Here is a 20092-nt window from a genome sequence, read left to right as displayed (position 1 = left end):
AAGGGCCATTATGTAATGATGCATGTTCTTAAGGGCCATATGTAATGATGCATGTTCACAATCTTTATCAGAAATAAGAACAGCATTTATTAATCAGAAAAACTGTACAGAGGCAGGCAGCCCACATGGTTGCCATAAAGCAGTCCTTCCTCATGACCCAGTCGCTAGATGTCTTGTTCCTGGGCGAGGATTTCACCCCCTGGAGTGATTACCCACTCTCGTCCCAATTGGTTCCGAAATCCAGGTGACACTCTTCTGCTGTGTTGCCTTTAAAGGGACAATCACCACAAATCACCACATCCCTCCCCCTTTAACTCCTTTATATAATATTAAACCATTAAATTATCCAGTACTAAATTCTAACCAAACAAGTTGGACAATTATAAATCAAGGCAGGAATTCTCCGTTCATCGGAATTTCTTTTCCCGTTGGCAGCACATCCCTGCCCATTGGTTTCATGGCGGCTTAGGGTGGTTTCAATGGGAAATCCCAGTGATATTCGGTGAGAAGATAGAATCCCGCTGCCAGCAAAATACGCACCATCGAGAAACACACAGCTGCGGGACTGGCGAATCCAGCCCTGAGTTGTTGAGGTGTTTTCTATAGTACGGCGTAATTCTTCAGTCTGAGATGCTTCTACAGGATCAACAGGAACTACAATAACTGCTACCCCTTCTAGCACAGGAAGTTCATTACTACTTGCTTCCACTGAGACATCAGTTATGTTTGTAAGAGGTCGATCAGGTATTTTGGTCCTGACGGGTTCAGAAACATTTCTTGATGGCAAAACTGACTGCCGGACCATCTCTCTACTCCTCAAATGATCCACGTGTTTATGAATAATCTGTCTCTCCATGTCTCCTGGGTATGACAGGAGTTCGGTCTCAGAGACACTAATTCCAGGGATCTAACTTGATCCACTACCGAAATTTCATATCATGACACTGTCTCAAATTATGTTCTTAATTCGGGTTTTTATTATTGTAGTGATGGCTCACTGAGATCTTGATGCCTGTGTTTAAGCATGGACACTTTTATTGGTAGGCTTTAACTGTGTACTATATAGTCTTGCATGGAGCTCCCTCCACGCAGGCTTGCTGCTTACCAAATTCTGACCATGTGACTACGTACTTCACTCTGGGCGGGGTCACTCTCCAGTCCCATTGCTCTGCCGAGCACCTTAAATAAGAATGCATGCAGGCACATATCTTAACGATACAACAGTCTTATGTTTTGGCACTTGTCTCACAATCTCTGACTGTCACATTGAAGGAATGGTCTGTTTTTGGTACTTAGGTCTTGTGATAAACTTTCTTCTCCTTCCAGCATTTCAATTCAGCATATTTTTACTGCTCATTTTATCATATTGGAGCTTGTGCTTTTCTATTAGTGTGACCATTTCAGCAATCTTGTTCTGGCACAAAATCTGTTTCCTCCACTGTCTGAATTGCTGATTCTGCTGTCAATTTCAATGTTTTTACCTCTAGTTAATTTCTCATTGTCAAGCTTCCTTCTTCAAGCGCTTATTCTTCTGATTCAATTTTTCACTGGACCTGCTCTTATTTTGTGGTGTTTTTTTTCATGGAGTTTGGCTTATTCTACCTTGTCTCATTTATTTTTCCTTCTTAACTTCATTTTGTAAATTTTGCAGCAATTTTTAAAAATTTGCTATCAGTCATTTTACTTTATTGTTTTATTGTCTTCCCCCGAGATTTAATTCTTTTTGCTGATCCCTCTTTATGTTCAATCATTCCTAGTTTCCTTTGAAGTCTTCAATTTCTGAATTTCTTCCAAGGGGAACCCATCATGTTCCTTTTGGACATATACATTTCACAAATGGAACCTTAATTTCTACTTGTCTTAACTTTTTGATTTCACCGTTGTTCAGGTCCGTCTCCGACAAAGTGTTGACTTGTTTCCATTCTGTAATTCTCTTGTTGCCCTTCTTGTGGAGTCTTTTATTGCCCTCCTTCTGGAGTCTTTCATAGCCCTCGTTCTGGGGATTTAATTGACTTTCTGGGGACTTACAGGATCTTTCAGTGCCCCCCCCCCCCCCCCCTCTAGAATCTTTGTGTTTTCCTTCTGGGGTCTTTCAGTGCCCTACTTTTACCCACGTTCTGGGGTCTTCTACTGGCCCCTCTTTGAGATCTTTGTTGCCTTTATTGTGGTCTTCCGTTGCCTCTTCCATGATTTTTTCATTGGCTCGTTGCCTTTTCTTTGAAGTCTTCATTGCCTATGGACCTGTTTTGAAAGTTCCCCGCTATCTGGGATCTTCTAAAATTTTCCTGTTCATGCATTACCTGTTCAAATGCATTACCTGTTCAAATGCATTACCTGTTCAAATGCATTACCGTTTGAAGACTAACACTTTTTTCACTGAGCTGTCAGCAGCTGCTGGGTTTTTTGAAGTCCTGGTGCTGACATGGCTGCTCTTTTTTGAACTTTTTAAAAAGACTTTTAAAACTTCACATGTACTGATGGAAAGCTCTTTCAGAGCCATCTGCCCTTTTGCTGTTTGGAGAATCCGTTTTCTTTCTGCTTTCTGATGTGTCCATTTTTTTTGTCAATTTCACTGGAAGATCCACCATTCTCGAGGTCCCAGGGGCTGTTTTTAAAGCTTTTGAACTTTCTTTTTAACCAGGTTGAGGGCTTATCTTCTTTTTAAAACTTCAGAACATCGCTTCCTGCAGCCCATCAGTGCAGGGACCGCTAGCACGGACCCCCACTGATTGGTTCAGCTTCAGCTTCTTAATTTTCCCCCACTTCTGGGACACCTTGCTGCAGCTCCTTGCGGCATTTCCCCTTTATCACTTTAAACACTGCTCTCTGTGCTCTTCTGTCTCTTCATAAATCTCTGCAGTAACTCTGTTTTTCTTCAACTCAAGTTCTAGTTTCCTCAACATCACAGCTCTTGCTTCCAGAGGTTCTGTTCTCTTATTTCTATCTTTATATTTCTAAACCTCTTGACTGGACCAGCCTACTCAGGTTTGGTTTTCCTCTGCCTCTCAGTCTCTCCAATGCACTGAGCTTCCTGCTCACCCTTGCCTCCTCGTCTACGATGTGAGTTGAGGTACGTTTCTGCATTTTGCTCTCCCTTCTTGTGGGTTCTGACCCAGGGTTTTCATCGTTGTCCCCATTGCCCACTCAACTTGGAACTGTCTGTAAAAGTCCATGGAGGCAGAAGTCCCGTCACCAGAATTCCTTTTATTTACAACCCAACAGCTGAAAAACCACGACCATTCAGTCTGCTGTCTACACCGGGAGTGCTGAGGATCTGGCACTCCCTGTTATATACACAGAAAGGGGTTCCCTGATTGGGCACTATTCAGAAAACTCTATTTTAATTGGCCAATCTCAAAGGCCTGGCCTAAGTCATTACAGTGTCCATCTTTTCTTATTCTGCATGATTTACGGCCTAGCAATACGTCAACATCTCAAATGGGTCAATATGCCCAAAGACAGGTGTTCAGGTGACTATTTTTCCTTCAGACTTTGATTAAAATAGGGTATTCACAGGTTTTGGGCCAGAGGCTGTGTCATCCTATTTTTATCCTCGTTTTCAGATGTAGTGAAGCATATTCACAGATTTCATTAGAAACACAAAAGATATTTATTAATAAGAAGTACAAGTCAAGGTTGAAAAGTTTTTTTTTAAATTTCAAAAAAGAGCAGCCGGTTGACGCAGTCGCTACATGTCTTTTGCCTTGAGAAGACTCTACCCACTGGGGTGATTACCCATTCTCAGTCCCAATTGGTCCCCCAACTAGGCGACCCTCTTCAGTTGTGTTTTGTTTAAAGGGACAATCACCACAAATCACCATACTTTTCCTTCCCAGCCTCAATTTTTTAAGCTGATGAATAGAATCGTAGAATTTACACTGCAGAAGGACGCTATTCAGCCCATCGAGTCTGCACTGACCCTTGGAAAGACCCATCCCAAGCCCACACCTCCACCCTATCCCCGTAACCCAGTAATCCCACCTAACCTTTTTTTGGACACGAAGGGCAATTTAGCAAGGCCAATCCACCTAACCTGCACATCTTTGGACTGTGGGAGGAAACTGGAGCATCTGGAGCACCGCAGAGACAATTACCCAAGCGGGAATCGAACCTAGGACCCTGGAACTGTGCTAACCACTGTGCTACCATGCCGCCTACTGGATGGTAGTTTGGGGCGGGGAAGGCCGAAATAAAACAAAGTTGGATTTCAGCCTCCATCTGAAGACCCCTTTTTACAGGTGGCACTCTCTCCTTAAGGCCCAGTGACCTCAGGACATCACTGTCGCCCCCCCCCCCCCCCGCCCCCCAGCCTATCCCTCAAGACCCCACTCATCCCCACATGCCCCCCTGACATTCCTTATCCACCATGCCTGGGAGCCCTGTCACTTACCTGTCCTCTGGGTCCCAGGACTTCGTACCAGGCAACTCCCTGTACTCCCTCTTCCAGCACTGAGCCTCAAGGGACTGGAGAGCCACCGTCCAGTTAGATTGGCCAGCAGTTCTCTAAAGTCAGACTTTCTCCCAATATACAGTAGAAGTCCTGCCTTCAGCCAATCAACACTTGTTAGAGTACAACCTGGCGTTGAGCTGCCAGAGTCGGCAGAGATGTGTTCTGAGCCGCTGCCATCCTGTAAATTTAAGCCATAGAGATTTCAATGAAGAAGGGACTCAATTCAACTTGATATATTTTTTGCTCCTGCACTTATCTCTGGTACATGGGAAATGCTGCAAAGGCTATATTGCTGAGGATATGTTGAAGCCTTGAATTGAGGAGCTTGCTGGGACACTTTATAGGGTCAACCTTGTGGGAGGTGATTTTCAACTATGCCACTGTCAGGAAGAATCACTTGCATCTTGCAGAACCCAACTGATTTTTGGCCCATTGATCTCAGGTGGAAATGTTGAAAATTGCCCCAAAATGTGGACTGGATTAACATTTTGGACAGACCACACAGGGTGACAGGTCCTATTCCTTGAAAAACATCATAGCAAAGCAATTGGATAGCTTTTAATAAACAATCAAAGAGCTTTCATTTAGCATAACAAAAGTTGTTGAACTAAAACTTGCCATTGCGATACTTGAAGTCTTGACCAGGTGCTCGTTAGGGACTTTAACTATAACGTTATACAGAGCTATCTCTTTCATCCTATTTGGCTATCCTTTATTATTAGGTGATTACTTTTATTTACAATAGTCTCAGTGTCTTCTTTCCTACCCTGTAGGTTCTTTATTTCTTCTTTACAAAGGCATTTGTAGGCTTTCCTTTCTGATTGTGACGAGAAGCTGGTTATCGTCTATGACTCTGATTATTATGCACAGTGCTGTTTTGAAAATCGCACCGGTAGCACAAGTGGATAGCACTGTGGCTTCACAGCGCCAGTGTTCCACGTTCGATTCCCCACTGGGTCACTGTCTGTACGGAATCTGCACGTTCTCCCCGTGTCTGCGTGGGTTTCCTCCGGGTGCTCCGGTTTCCTCCCACAGTCCAAAGACGTGCACGTTAGGTGGATTGGCCATGATAAATTGCCCTTAGTGGTCAAAAAAAGTTAGGAGGGGTTATTGGCTTATGGGGATAGGGTGGAAGTGAGGGCTTAAGTGGGTCGGTGCAGACTTGATGGGCCGAAAGGCCTCCTTCTGCACTGTATGTCCTATGTTCTAACTACCATTGCCACTGGTCTTTTAGTTGTAATCTGCATGGTAAACAAAAACGATCATTAGCTAACTCTCTTATTCAAGAATAATTATCTGTGATATGAATATTTCTAGCTCTACAGTTAGAATGTTAAGGAAGGAGTTTTATCATGTCCTTGGGATGTTTCAAATCACTTCACAACCAATGAGGTAACAGTCACTAGTGTTAGCTAGGCAAATGGCACAGCAAGACTTCATAAAGAGAAAAGGAAAAGACAGATCAATTCATTAGTTTTGTTTTAATCATTTTGCTTGAGGGAGAAATGCTGACCAGAATAAAAAGATAAATCTTAGCTCTTCTTCAAATAGTGGCATTGGATCTTTGATGTTCACTTGAACAGGCAGGACAGTTCTTAGTTTCATCCTGCCATCAAACAATAAGATCTCTAAGAAGGCTTGTCTTAGTGGAACATTGGCCTAGATTATTTGCTCAGATATAGCGTGGAGCTTGAACATGAAACCTCCTGATTTGGCAGCAGGAGTGGTGTCAACCTTGCCTAACTGACATTTACAGCTCTTCACGTCTTTGGGATTTTTTTGTTCATGTGGTGACTGATCCTTTGAATTCCCTTCAAAGAACAACCATTTAAGAGTCTGGACAATATAGTGTATTTGTTTCGCCAATCATGACAGAAATTAAGGTCAGGTTACCTCTTTGCACATCGGAGTGAATTGTACTTATCTAGAATGGGATTGGGTGTTTTGTAAGAGCAACGAAGAGTTCACACCGAGTAGGTTGAAAAATTTTGCAATTACTATTATATACAGCTGCAGTAGTTCCCTTCTGGGTCTTCTCTAGTCGCTGCCTTACTGGCCGACTCTATTTGTACAAATCCAAGTATTGTTAAGGTTCCCCCACTCCCTTATTAGACATGATGTGGAGATGCCGGCGTTGGACTGGGGTGAGCACAGTAAGAAGTCTTACAACACCAGGTTAAAGTCCAACAGGTTTGTTTCAAACACGAGCTTTCGGAGCACGGCTCCTTCACGGTTTCACCTGAAGAAGGAGCCGTGCTCCGAAAGCTCGTGTTTGAAACAAACCTGTTGGACTTTAACCTGGTGTTGTAAGACTTCTTACTGTCCCTTATTAGAGGAACTTGTATTCTGCTCGGTCCATGGGGTAGTTAATCGTCCCTATCCCGTAAGACCCATTCGGATTATAACAAGGTGTGAATGGGAATTCAAACCGACAGTGTGTTGAGAAGCTGCTTCCAACTCGGTAACATCACTGAGTGATGAGGCTCTGTGCAACAGCCTTCTTGGGACAGGTGAGTTGACATTTTTAATATGTCAGTCACTTAATTAGACTGATATTTCAACATACTTTTGACTTTCATGTTATACCCATGGGTTTCCTGGGCTTCCTGAATTTTGCTTGATGGAAGCAAAATTTGTACACAGTGCAACATGAATCAAACTCATGCAAATATGCCAGGAAGTAATCAATGCAGACAGGTACTTTCTGGTCTGCGAGTGGGAGATGGTTTGTTCACAGTACTGAGAGGTTAATTTCTACACTTTGGAAGTCTGTTCTGACAGATCAGGATGTCAAATCAAAAGAGAAACCACAGGAAAATCCCATGCCCACGTGTCTGTCCTTGGCTTGCAGCAGAGTTCCAGTGAAGTTCAATGCAAACTGGAGGAACAGCATCTCATCTTCCAGTTCGGCATGCTGCAGCCTTCCGGTCTCAACATCGAATGCAACAACTTCAGATGATTAGCTCTACCCCACCTCGATCCATTTGGTTCATCCCATTTCATTTTAACTGTCTTTTCCATTTTATTTCTTTCTTGTCTTTCTTTATATATGTATCTCCCCCCTCATCTTATCCCCCTTTCCTTACCTTTTGTCCTCATTGCTTCCCCTTCCCCATCCCAACATTTACATCTATCACAGCTTACCCACTGATGTTAGTTTCTCTGCTGTTCAACCTTTCACACCTTTTATTCTCTCTGGGGACTGCCATAACCACTGTTTTTCCTTGGTTTCTGTGGCCATTAGCATTATTTCCCTTGGTTTCTCTGGCTATGACTCATCTTTCATTCTATCGCCCCACAGTATAAATATCTCCCACTTTCTATGTCTTTTAGCTTTGAAGTCTTACAACACCAGGTTAAAGTCCAACAGGTTTGTTTCAAATCACTATCTTTCGGAGCACTGCCCCTTTTTCACCTGAGGAAGGAGCAGTGCTCCGAAAGCTAGTGATTTGTAAGACTGCTTACTGTGCTCACCCCAGTCCAATGCCGGCATCTCCACATCATTTTATCTTTGACAAAGCGCCACCTAGACTCGAAATGTTAGCTCTTTTCTACCCCTACAGATGCTGCCAGACCTGCTGAGATTTTCCAGCATTTTCTCTTTTGGTTTCAGATTCCAACATCCACAGTAATTCGCTTTTAATCAGGATGTCACCTATGTTGCCTTAGATTGGATATCAGATGTGGATCAAGGTGACCAGTCATAGCTGCAGCAGCAACAGTAATCACAACTAGGTGGTCACAGACCTTTAGTTGCACCCCAGAGAGAGGAGCGACCAAGAGATGCAATGGGGAAGCCATGGTCACAAAAACCATGGTCTACTGACAGAGTCTCAGTTTCCTGGACATGTCTGAACATGAGTGTATTGGAATGCTCAGCGGGTCAGTCAGACAACTGCAGCTTGATGTTAGAGTACTTGCTCGACCTTGTTGCTGCATGTTACCATCTGTGGGTGGCGCGGCAGCACAGTGGTTAGCACTGTTGCTTCACAGCTCCAGAGTCCCAGGTTCGATTCCCGGCTTGGGTCACTGTCTGTGTGGAGTCTGCACGTTCTCCCCGTGGGTTTCCTCCGGGTGCTCCGGTTTCCTCCCACAGTCCAAAGATGTGCAGGTTAGGTGGACTGGCCATGCTAAATTGCCCTTAGTGTCCAAAATTGACCTTAGTGTTGGGTGGGGTTACTGGGTTATGGGGATAGGGTGGAGGTGTGGACCTGGGTAGAGTGCTCTTTCCAAGAGCCGGTGCAGACTCGATGGGCCGAATGACCTCCTTCTGCACTGTAAATTCTATGAGAAGGCTGATAAATCCCCATGGCCTGATAATCTATGTACCAGAATACTTAAGGAAGTGGCTCTAGAAATAGTGAATGCATTGATTGTCATCTTCCTGGATTCTATCGACTCTGGAACAGTTCCTGCAGATTGGAGGGTTGCTAATATAATTCCATTATTTAAAAAGGAAGGTAGAGAGAAAGCAGGGAATTATAGACCAGTAAGCCTGACGTCAGTAGTAGGGAATATTCTAGGATTAATTATCAAAGATTTTATAGCAGAGCACTTTGAGAACAGTGTGAAGATCGGACAGAGTCAGCATGAATTTATGAAGGAGAAATCATGCTTGACAAATCTACTGGCATTCTTTGAGGATGTAATGAGTAGAGTTGATGAGGGGAGTGGATGTGTTTATTTAGACTTTCAGAAGGCGTTTGAAAAAGTCCCGCATTAGAGATTAGCATGTAAAATTAAAGCACACAGGATTGAGGATACTGTATTGAGGTGGATAGAAAACTGGTTGGCAGACAGAAAACAAAGTGTAGGAATAAATGGGTTATTTTCAAATTGGCAGGCAGTGACCAGGAATCAGTGCTAGGACTCCAGCTATTCACAATATATATTAATGATATAGATGAGGGAAAAAAATGTAAAATCTTAAAATTTTCATGTGACACCAAGTTTAAGGAGGATACAAAGATCCTTCAGTGTGATTTGGACAAGTTGAGTGAGTGGGCAAGTAAATGTTCAACTACTCAGGTCCATTAGCTGCAAGCCATTCATTCAATTGTAGTAATGGGCTGTGATTGACAACTGCCATAAAACAACTGCAGCATTGATTAATTCATCTCCCTTCATGAATGAGTGACCCTAAGTGCTGAAACCTCAATGTTTACAAATATCAACCCCATTAAAGAGTGGTCAGTGTAGTACCCCAGTCACACGCTGTAATCTCAGGGTTGTTATCTCAGGATTACTCCCTGTGCCAGGTGCCAGTGAGGCTAGAAATAGGAGGATAGTGCAGTGAAACACATGGCTAAACCAGTAGTGTAGGAGGGAGGGTTTCATATTTCTGGACCATTGGGATTTCTTCCGGGGCAGGTGGGACCTGTACAAGGACGGGTTGCATTTAAACACCAGGGGTACCAATATTCTGACTGGGAGGTTTGCTTGTGTCACTCGGCAGGATTTAAACTAGTATGGCAGGGGGGTGTGAATCAGAGCATTAGCTTAGAAAGTATCATAACTGAAGGGAAAATAGAGAACAACATCACCCTCAGGTAGAGCAAAAAAGGTGACAAGTATGAGAAGGCAGGTGGTCAGTGCCTTAATACGCGCAGTATACGGAACAAGGTAAATGAGCTTGTTGCGCACATTGAAATTGTCCGGTACGATGTTGTGGGCACCACAGAGACGTGGCTGCAAGGGGATTATTGGAACCAACAATTCTACGGACACGTGCTTGGAGGATTAGAATAGCGGTTTTAATATATTTCCAACAGAGCCAGCCTGTTAGCCGTTGAACTTTTGGTGAACTGGCCAGCTGACCCTGTGGCACTGATCTTTATACAGCAGCTCCCGGGGGAGGAGTCCTGGGCGCAGCCAAGGGAGAAGCCCCGTACAACTCTCAAGCATTCCCAGAGCTACTCCTCCTAGAGGTCAGATAGTGCAACTGCACTTACAATATCGACACATGTACAGGTTATAATCCGGTGCGAATCACATTCACCACAGGGATCAAGACTGGGATCTCAATATACAAGGATATGTCTCCTATCGAAAGGACAGGCAGATGTGCAAAGAGGGTAGGGCGGGTTGCATTGTTGGTAAGGAATGAAGTTAAATCGATAGCAAGGAGCGAGATAGGATCAGAAGACATAAAATCTCTGTGGGTAGAGTTGAGGAATCGCAAAGGTAAAAAGACCCTGATGGGAATTATGTACAGCCCCCCTAGCAGTTGTCAGGATGTGGGGCAGAAAATACATCAGGAGATAGAGAAAGAAAGTAAATAAGGCAATATCACAATCATCATGGGGGACTTCAATATGCAAGTGGACTGGGAAAATCAGATTGGTAGTGGATCCCAAGAAAAGGAACTTGTGGAATGTTTAAAAGATGGGTTTTTTGGAGCAGTTTGTGGTAGAGCCCACTCAGGAACAGGCAATTCTGGATTTGGTGATGTGTAATGAGGCAGACCATTTAGGGATCTTAAGGTGAAGGAACCCTTAGGAAGCAGTGACCACAATATGATAGAATTTACTCTGCAGTTTGAGGGGAGAAGCTGGAATCAGATGTAATGGTATGACAATTAAATAAGGGTAACTACAAAGACATGAGGGAAGAGCTGGCCAGAGTTGATTGGAAAAGGAGCCAAGCGGGAAGACTGGGGAACAGCAATGGCAGGAGTTTTGGGGGTTATTTGGGAGGCAAAGCAGAAATTAATCCCAAGGAGGAGGAAACATGCTAAGGGGAGGACAAGGCATTCATGGTTGATGAGAGAAATCAAGGACAGCATAAAAGCAAAAGAAAAAGCATACAAAATGGCGAGGATTAGAGAGAAGCCAGAGGATTGGGAAGCCTTTAAAAGCGAGCAGAGGACAATTAAAAAAGTAACAAGGGGAGAGAAAATGAAATATGAGTGCAAGCTAGCTAGTAATATAAAAGAAGATTGGAAGAATTTTTTTCAACATATAAAAGGTAAGAGAGAAGCAAAAATAGACACTGGACCACAGCAAAACATGGCTGGAGAAGTAATAATAGGAAACAAAGAAATGGCAGATGAACTGAATAGCTACTTTGCATCAGTTTTCACGGTGGAAGACACCAGTGGGATGCCAGAGCTCCAGGAGAATCAAGGGGCAGAGGTGAGTGTAGTGACCAGCACGAAGGAGAAGGTTCTGGGGAAACTGAAAGGTCTGAAGGTGGATAAGTCACCAAGACCAGATGGACCACATCCCAAGGTTCTAAAGGAGATAGCTGAGGAGATTGTGGAGGCATTGGTAGTGATCTTTCAGGAATCACTGGAGGCAGGAAGGGTCCCAGAGGACTGGAAAGTGGCTAATGTAACACAGCTGTTTAAGAAGGGACGGAGGCAGAAGACGGGAAATTATAGGTTAGCCTGACTTCGGCCATTGGTAAGATTTTGGTAAGATTTTAGAGTCCGTTATTAAAGGTGAGATTGCGAAGTACTTGGAAGTGCATGGCAAAATAGGACTGAGTCAGCACGGCTTTGTAAAAGTGAGGTCATGTCTGACAAATCTGTTAGAGTTCTTTGAGGAGATAACAAGGAGTCTTTTTCAGGATGGCAGCCAGTGACTCGTGGTGTGCCTCAGGGGTCGGTGCTGGGACCACAACTTTTCACAATATACATTAATGATCTGGAAGAAGGAACTGAAGGCACTGTTGCTACGTTTTGCAGATGATACAAAGATCTGTAGAGGGACAGGTAGTATTGAGGAAACAAGGGGGCGGCAGAAGGACTTGGACAGCTAGGAGAGTGGGCAATGAAGTGGCAGATGAAATGCAGTTTGGAAAAGTGTGAGGTTATGCACTTTGGAAGGAGGAATTTAGGAACAGACTACTTTCTAAATGGGGAAATGCTTAAGAAATCAGAACCACAAAGGGACTTGGGAGTCCATGTTCACAATTCTCTTCAGGTTAATGTGCAGGTTCAGTCGGCAGTTAGGAAGGAAAATGCAATGTTAGCATTCATGTCAAGAGGGCTAGAATACAAGATCATGGATGTACTTCTGAGGCTATATAAGGCTCTGGTCAGACCCCATTTGGAGTATTGTGAGCAGTTTTGGGCCCTGTATCTAAGGAAAGATGTGCTGGCCTTGGAAAGAGAAGGTTCACAAAAATGATCCCTGGAATGAACAGCTTGTTGTCTGAGAAACGTTTGAGGACTCTAGGTCTGTACACGTTGGAGTTTAGAAGGGTGAGAGGGGATCCTATTGAAATGTACAGGATACTGCGAGGCCTGCATAGAGTGGACGTGGAAAGGATGTTTCCACTTGTAGGAAAAACTAGAAGCAGAGGACATAATCTCAGACCAAAGTGACGATCCTTTAAAACAGAGATGAGGAGATATTTCATAAGCCAGAGGGTGGTGAGTCTGTGGAACTGTTTGTCGAGGAAGGATGTGGAGGCCAAATCATTGAGTGGCTTTAAAACAGAGATAGATAGGTTCTTGATTAATAATGGTCTCAGGGGTTATGGGGAGAAGGCAGGAGAATGGGGATGAGAAAAATATCAGCCACGATTGAATGGCAGAGCAGACTCGATGGGCCGAGTGGCCTGATTCTGCTTCTATGTCTTATGGTCTTATGATCTTATGGAATGCACTTCATTGGGACCCTGGTGGGTCTCCCTTTTAATGGAGTTCTTGTGGAGGGTTTCCCTGTTAAGGGGGTTTGTGAGGGCGTATCCCTATTCAGTGCACCGCTGGTGGGGTTCCCTAATTAAGGGGGTCCCCCTGGGTGGGGTGTCCCCCTTGTTAGCGAGACCCTGGGGGATTGGCACACCCCCACAATGACCCGCTAGCTAAAGGGACCCCCACAGGGGCCTCCTGACAAAAGCCGCGCCCACTTTCTTGCGGGTCGGGGAGTCACCCAGGCAATCCGAAGGTGAGAGGCTGCTTTGCGATGAGGGTGGGGTCTGGCAGGCCATGGGACCTCGTTCTTGGGCTGCCTGTTTGAGTAGGCGGCCCAATAGCTGGATTCCCTCGGGAACGCCTCGTATTCCTCACCATGCATAAATTTGGAAATGTGATTGGGCTGAGAATTGGTTCTGACGCTGAGGTCACGGCGCCGGACTCCGGTAGTGGCCATGGAGTGGACACACACAAGGCAGCTCGTGCTTGAAGGCACAAAAAAGAACCCTTTTTACCCGATACTTGGTGGAATTGTGAGGAAAAGGCTTGGGGGAGTGTTGGAGAAGTTTCCCCCGGCGTGGTATGCCTGCTAGTTACCAGACCCGGCAGAAAACAGTGAGAGGTTTGGCTGAAACATTGGAGCAGGCCTGTGCTGCAGCAGCAGCGACTGTCAACATGCAGGTGTGGGAAGGGCTGATGCAAGTTGGATGGCCCCAGATAGAGCAGCTGACGGCTTTTATTAAAGAGGAACTCTGCCAGCAGGGGAAGAAAATACAGGAGGTTCTCTCAAAGGCTATCGAAGGAGCTGTGGCACCCCTGAAGAGTTCTTTGGAACATATGGAGAGGTGCTTGGAGATGCAGGGGTCACAGATTCGGGAGATTGAAGGAGTGATCTTACACCATAGTGATCGTGTGGTGACTCTGGAGGCAGAGGTGGGGCTCCTAGGAAACCTTTGTGAAATGTTGAAGGTAAAGGTTGAGGAGCAGGAGACTGCCTCGAGGAGGCGGACCCTGCGAATAGTGGGCCTGCCCGAAGGAGTGGAAGGTGTAAGTTCCATGAGGTACGTCTCAAAGATGCTGGCGGGTTTGGTGGGCGAAGGGGTGCTAGATTAGGGGATGTTCCCATCCCCCCCCACCCCCTCCTGTTTTATGGGACTATTTGTGTTTAACATTTGTCTGTTTGCTTTTGTACAAGGCTCCCTGGAGTTAGAACATAGAACATAGAACACTACAGCGCAGTACGGGCCCTTCGGCCCTCGATGTTGCGCCGACCTGTGAAACCATCTGAAGCCTATCTGACCTACACTATTCCATTTTCATCCATATGTCTATCCAGTGACCACTTAAATGCCCTTAAAGTTGGCGAGTGTACTACTGTTGCAGGCAGGGCGTTCCACACCCCTACTACTCTCTGAGTAAAGAAACTGCCTCTGACATCTGTCCTGTATCTATCACCGCTCAATTTAAAACTATGTCCCCTCGTGTTGGTCATCACCATCCGAGGAAAAAGACTCTCACTGTCCACCCTATCTAACCCTCTGACTATCTTATATGTCTCTATTAAGTCACCTCTCAGGCTTCACCTCTCTAACGAAAACAACCTCAATTCCCTGAGCCTTTCCTCGTAAGACCTTCCCTCCATACCAGGCAACATCCTAGTAAATCTCCTCTGAACCCTTTCCAAAGCTTCCACATCCTTCCTATAATGCGGTGACCAGAACTTCACGCAGTACTCCAGGTGCGGCCGCACCAGAGTTATGTACAGCTGCAGCATGACCTTGTGGTTCCGAAACTCAATCCCCCTGCTTATAAAGGCTAGCACACTATATGCCTTCTTAACAGCCCTATTAACTTGGGTGGCAACTTTCAGGGATTTATGTACCTGGATGCCGAGATCTCTCTGTTCATCTACACTACCAAGAATCTTGCCATTAGCCCAGTACTCTGCATTCCTGTTACTCCTTCCAAAGTGAACCACCTCACACTTTTCCGCATTAAACTCCATCTGCCACCTCTCAGCCCAGCTCTGCAGCTTATCTATGTCCCTCTGTATCCTACAACATCCTTCAGCACTATCCACAACTCCACCGACCTTCGTGTCATCTGCAAATTTACTAACCCATCCTTCTACACCCTCTTCCAGGTCATTTATAAAAATGACAAACAGCAGTGGCCCCAAAACAGATCCTTGCGGTTCACCACTAGTAACTGAACTCCAGAATGAACTTTTGCCATCAACCACCACCCTCTGTCTTCTTTCAGCTAGCCAATTACTGATCCAAACCGCTAAATCACCTTCAATTCCATACTTCCTTATTTTCTGCAATAGCCTACCGTGGGGAACCTTATCAAACGCCTTATTGAAATCCATATACACCACATCAACAGCTTTACCCTGATCCACCTGTTTGGTCACCTTCTCAAAAAACTCAATAAGGTTTGTGAGGCATGACCTACCCTTCACAAAACCATGTTGACTATCGCTAATCAACTTGTTCTTTTCAAGATGATTATAAACCTTATCTCTTATAACCTTTTCCAACATTTTACCCACAACCAAAGTAAGGCTCACAGGTCTATAATTACCAGGGTTGTCTCTACTCCCCTTCTTGAACAAGGGGACAACATTTGCTATCCTCCAGTCTTCCGTCACTATTCCTGTCGACAAAGACGACATAAAGATCAAGGACAAAGGCTCTGCAATCTCCTCCCTGGCTTCCCAGAGAATCCTAGGATAAATCCCATCTGGCCCAGGGGACTTATCTATTTTGACATTTTCCAAAATTGCTAACACCTCCTCCTTTTGAACCTCAATTCCATCTAGCCTGGTCGACTGAACCTGAGTGTTCTCCTCGACAACATTGTCTTTCTCCAGTGTAAACACTGACGAAAAATATCCATTTAACGCTTCCCCTATCTCCTCTGATTCCACACACAACTTTCCACTACTATCCTTGATTGGCCCTAATCTTACTCTAGTCATTCTTTTGTTCCTGATATACCTATAGAAAGCCTTAGGGTTTTCCTTGATCCTATCCGCCAACGACTTTTCGTGTCCTCTCCTCGCTCTTCTTAACTCTCCCTTTAGGTCCTTCCTGGCTAACTTGTAACTCTCAAGTGCCCTAACTGAGCCTTCATGTCTCATCCTAACATAAGCCTTCTTCTTCCTCTTGACAAGTGCTTCAACTTCCTTAGTAAACCACGGTTCCCTTGCTCGACAACTTCCTCCCTGCCTGACAGGTACATACTTATCAAGGACACGCAGTAGCTGTTCCTTGAAAAAACTCCACATTTCGATTGTACCCATCCCCTGCAGTTTCCTTCCCTATCCTATACATCCTAAATCTTGCCGAATAGCATCATAATTGCCTTTCCCCCAGCTATAATTCTTGCCTTGCGGTATATACCTATCCCTGCCCATTGCTAAAGTAAACATAACCGAGTTGTGATCACTATCACCAAAGTGCTCACCTACATCTAAATCTAACACCTGGCCGGGTTCATTACCCAGTACCAAATCCAATGTGGCCTCGCCCCTTGTTGGCCTGTCTACATACTGTGTCAGAAAACCCTCCTGCACACACTGCACAAAAACTGACCCATCTATAGTACTCGAACTATAGTATTTCCAGTCAATATTTGGAAAGTTAAAGTCCCCCATAACAACTACCCTGTTACTCTCGCTCCTGTCGAGAATCATCTTTGCAATCCTTTCCTCTACATCTCTGGAACTATTCGGAGGTCTATAGACAACTCCCAACAGGGTGACCTCGCCTCTATTGTTCCTAACCTCGGCCCATACTACCTCAGTAGACGAGTCCTCAAGCGTCCTTTCTACCGCCGTAATACTTTCCTTGATTAACAATGCCACACCCCCCCCCCTCTTTTACCATCTTCTCTGTTCTTACAGAAACATCGAAATCCTGGAACCTGCAACAACCATTCCTGTCCCTGCTCTACCCATGTCTCCGAAATCGGCACAACATCGAGATCCCAGGTACCAACCCATGCTGCAAGCTCACCCACCTTATTCCGGATGCTCCTGGCGTTGAAGTAGACACACTTCAAACCAGCGTCCTGCTTGCCGGTGCCCTCTTTCGAACTTTTAACCCTATCCCTGACCTCACTATTCTCAACATCCTGTACACTGGGACTACAATTTAGGTTCCCATCCCCCTGCTGAATTAGTTTAAACCCCCCCGAAGAGCACTAGCAAATCTCCCCCCCCAGGATATTGGTACCCCTCTGGTTCAGGTGAAGACCATCCTGTTTGTAGAGGTCCCACCTACCCCAGAATGAGCCCCAATTATCCAGGAAACCAAAACCCTCCCTCCTGCACCATCCCTGTAGCCATGTGTTCAACTCCTCTCTCTCCTTATTTCTCACTTCGCTAGCACGTAGCACGGGTAACAACCCAGAGATAACAACTCTGTTTGTTCTAGCTCTCAGCTTCCACCCTAGCTCCCTGAATTTCTGTCTCAAATCCCCATCTCTCTTCCTACCTATGTCGTTGGTACCTATGTGGACCACGACTTGGGGCTGCACCCCCAACCCCTTAAGGATCCCAAAAAAACGATCAGAGACATCACGAACCCTGGCACCTGGGAGGCAACATACCAACCGTGAGTCTCTTTCGTTCCCACAGAACCTCCTGTCTGTTCCTCTAACTATGGAGTCCCCAATGACAAGTGCTCTGATCCTCTTCTCCCTTCCCTTCTGAGCAACAGGGACAGACTCTGTGCCAGAGACCTGTGCCCTATTGCTTACCCCTGGTAAGTCGTCCCCCGCAACAGTATCCAAAACGGTATACTTGTTATAGAGGGGAACGACCACAGGGGATCCCTGCACTGCCTGCCGGTTCCCTCTCCCTCCCCTGACGGTAACCCATCTACCTTCTTCTTTTACCTGAGGTGTGACTACCTCCCTATAACTCCTCTCAATAACCTCCTCCGCCTCCCGAATGATCCGAAGTTTATCCAGCTCCAGCTCCAGGTCCCTAACGCGGCTCTCGAGGAGCTGGAGTTGGATGCACTTCCCGCAGATGTAGTCAGAAGGGACACTAGAGGTGACCCTTTCCTCCCACATTATGCAGGAGGAACATTCAACTGCCCTAGCCTCCATTCCCACTGAACTAACTTCCCAACCACTGAAAAATAAAAATAAAAAACTTGTTAGTTTAGCAATCCAACGGACAGAACTTTTTTTTTGGTTAGAGGAGGAGGATGGGTGGGCGACACTACGTAAGTAGAGTTTCGGGTAAAGCTGTCACTCGAGAACAGCCCCTTCACAAACCACCTTCAACTTACGCTGACCGCACTGCACGTATGCAAATCTCCCCGGAACAGCCAATCAGAAGCTCTGCTCTGCTGCCCTCTGCTGGATGCTTGCCTTCCGTCGAACTCCTCAGGTCACTGATGCAGGTGCACCTTCAACTTACGCTGACCGCACTGCACGTATGCAAATCTCCCCGGAACAGCCAATCAGAATCTCTGCTCTGCTGCCCTCTGCTGGAGTTCAGGAGAAGTCTTTGTTTGGGTGGGGTAGGCTAATGTCAGCAGGGAGCTGACCTTTATTGAACTATTTACAATTCTCCTACTCAGGTTCGCCACTACTGTTAATCCTTCTATAGCTACTCAGACTGACAAACCAGTCTGCTACAATCCTGGTGTTGGGTGTGATATTGAATCAACTCCGTTGTCTCCACTGGAAAGAGGAAGATCATGTGTGCTGTGTCCTTTATATATGGGTTGGTGTAATGCCCCCTGTGGTAGTGTCACCTCTGTGTGTATCGTGAATGCCCATTGGTCGTGTCCGATCTTACTGACCTATTGGTTGAGTGTCTGTGTGTCATGTCTCTGGTGCTCCCTCTAGTGTCTAGCTAGTCTACGTGTACTTACATTAACCCATTGTGTATCTACAGTGATGCATATCACCACAGTCTTAGCCAGGATAATGGAGGAGGAGGTGGACCGGGCCCCTTTGGTGGTGATATTTGGGGTTTCAGAGAATCTGGAGCTCATGGAGAGGAGGAAGGCCGAGTCGTGGTCTTCGCCTCTCTGATTGCACGGCGGCAAATTTTACTGGAGTGGCGGTCGGCATCGCCACCGGGGTGGCGGCGTGGTTGGGTGACCTGTATGACTTCCTGCAGTTGGAGAAGATAAAGCATGAGTTAAGGGGATCTGCGGGGGTGAGGGGGGTGGGGGGGGGGTGGGGGGGGGGGGGGGGGTGGAGGGGGGCGGGGAGAGGGGTTTGAGAAAAAGTGGGGGATGTTTGTCATGGGGGGAGGGGAGGGGTGGGGGGAGGAGGGGAGGGTGAATAGGGGGGAAAATCTGTACAGACTGTATAGTTGATTGTTGGGAAGTATGTTTCCCGGGGTGCGTATTTGCTGTAACCTGTTTTGATACATGTTTGTAATAAAATACATTTTTTTCAAATCACAGCGCCAAATTGCAATTCTCCATCACGTCTATAGTAGCGTCAATGCGCTGTGGAACACAGGTACAGTAAACATCATTTGCATATCATTAGCGGGCCGACCCAGTATTCTCCAGGGCTACTGCCATTCTCCGCCTCTGATGGGCCGAGTTCAGGACGGTGCGGTTCACTTGTGCTTTTAAAAATCGTGAAACTGGCGGGTTGGCTGTTGAGGAAGACAGAGAGGGTAGGACACTGAGAGGAGCAACTGTGGGCTGCCTGGCCGGACACTGGCTGGGCTGGCTGGGGTAGGGGGGGGGGGTAATACTGAGAGCGGAAGGGTGAGGTGGGTGGCACAGCAGCACAGTGGTTAGCACTGTTGCTTCACAGCGCCAGAATCCAATGTTGGATTCCCAGCTTGGGTCACTGTGCGGACTCTGCATGTTCGCCCCGTGTCTGCAGGGCCGGCTCAAGGCACCGGCAACTCGGGCTGTTGCCCGGGGCGCCAGACTCGGGTCCCGCGCATGCGCAGTTGGGCCGGCGCCAACCAGCACATGCGCGGTGGCCGCATTCCCCGCGGTCCGTCC

This window comes from Scyliorhinus canicula, chromosome 6 (assembly GCF_902713615.1).
Source record: "Scyliorhinus canicula chromosome 6, sScyCan1.1, whole genome shotgun sequence".
Lineage (NCBI taxonomy): Eukaryota > Metazoa > Chordata > Chondrichthyes > Carcharhiniformes > Scyliorhinidae > Scyliorhinus > Scyliorhinus canicula.
This window is presented reverse-complemented; position numbering follows the sequence as displayed.